We start from the raw sequence: 1656 nt of genomic DNA on the forward strand, positions 1-1656 counted from the left end.
GCCAACGCAGCCCAGTTGCACATTTGCCCCTGCTGCTGCAGCCCAGCTGCGTTATCCATGGCCTGGGGCACGAGAGGCCAAGTCCTTGGGAGATGAATAAGTACTTAATTAGTAAAGACAAAAAAGATTAGGAGGCGAGGGCAGAAGAATTCGGTTGAGATGGAAAAATGAATCAGCCATGATAGAATGGTGGATATGGGCCTAATTCTGCCCCTATGTCTTGTGGTCTTTATGTTCTGGAGGAGGCAGTTGAACTGGAAGATCGCGAATAACTAGGCATGCAGTATCTCAACCACGGCGCTGATCACGAAGACCATGGCGATCGTGCCGACGATGGATGTCATGCCTTCGAGCAGTCGCCAGTTGATGCGGCGGTGTACCACTGGCTGCTCGGGCGTCTCGAGGTGGAAGGAGGTGACCCTACGCCCATGCACCCAGCAGCGGTAGATGCCGCGGTCGGAGGGCTTCGCATTATTGATTTGGTAGATGCCGCCGCCCGTGGCGTCATCCAGCCGGTGGGACCCGTTACAGTTGCCACCTCGGGTGATGAAGGTTGAGTCGCGATGCCAGAGAACAGGCGTGTATACCGACGCCGCCGGGCACGTCATCCGGGCGTTGTCGAGGATATTGTGGTATACTGACTGCAGTAGTGTTGTACGAGGCTCCGTCCAGTCGAACGCAGTCTGCCGACCCCACTACCACCAATCTCCAGCAACAGATTGGCTACGATCACCGTTGGTGTTTCCTCCTTCTCTCACGGCTCGCGGCACATCTGGTAGTGGAGCTCGGTGCCGGGGCAGGGCAAGGACTGCCCAATGTGCAGCTACATTAGGCCACAAGGCAAGGTGGTGCCATTTACCTCCAGTTCCTCTTCCTCGTCCTCATCGATCTCCTGGCTTAGCTTGGCGTAACAGAAGCCCATCATCTTCTGCTCCCCCATCATATTGCAGTCCTGCCATGGTCCCCAGCAGGTGTCGAGCCAGACCATGTACCGGGAAGAGCCCAAGTTCACCCTCAGGCTCCAGTTTGACAAAATGGTCCCCCCCCCAGCCCTTGGTAGGACACGTAAAGCAGAGACGAGTCATGCACATCCACCTGGTAGGCGGCTAGGATGGAATCATCTGACTTGGACAGGTACAGTAGTTATGTTGCAAAACTTATCTTCAGCGACGCTGCAGTTCTGCCGCTGCCCTTGTGCGCGACTTTGGTGCCTTTGAGAGGGAGGCGGGTTTAAAATGCGATTTTTCTGCAGCCTATTCAAATCGATCTCTGTTAGCTGTTTAGTTGCTAAAGAAAAATCGCTTTGACTGCCGTTTATTAAGTTTATTAAAATTAGCGCTGGATCATTTAATTGTTAGAGTAAATTAAAAATCATCTTCTAAAGCCGTGAACGCCGACAACAGGACAGATCTCACATGGGGGACAAGGCAAGGTAGGCTGTTTATTTTTACATTAGAAAGTACTTCTTAAGATGCCTTTAATCAAAATTTTAAGTTACGAGAAGGTGACGTGGAGCCCATCGTAACTGGCAGTATTTTTCATGCCGACATGGGGCTCAAATTCACTGCAACCGCAACGTTCCAAACCAGCGTGTTCCACAAAATCCCACTCGCAAGATGATTTAAATGGCCATTAATTTACAGCAATTAAACACTA

General features: G+C 51.4%; 1 pseudogene; it reads right to left on the minus strand.

Annotated features, from left to right (window-relative positions):
- Positions 1-210: 210 nt before the first annotated feature.
- On the minus strand, positions 211-1143 carry LOC129708530 (protein FAM187B-like; annotated as a pseudogene).
- Positions 1144-1656: the final 513 nt, after the last annotated feature.

The sequence above is a fragment of the Leucoraja erinacea genome, chromosome 24 (assembly GCF_028641065.1).
Source record: "Leucoraja erinacea ecotype New England chromosome 24, Leri_hhj_1, whole genome shotgun sequence".
Lineage (NCBI taxonomy): Eukaryota > Metazoa > Chordata > Chondrichthyes > Rajiformes > Rajidae > Leucoraja > Leucoraja erinaceus.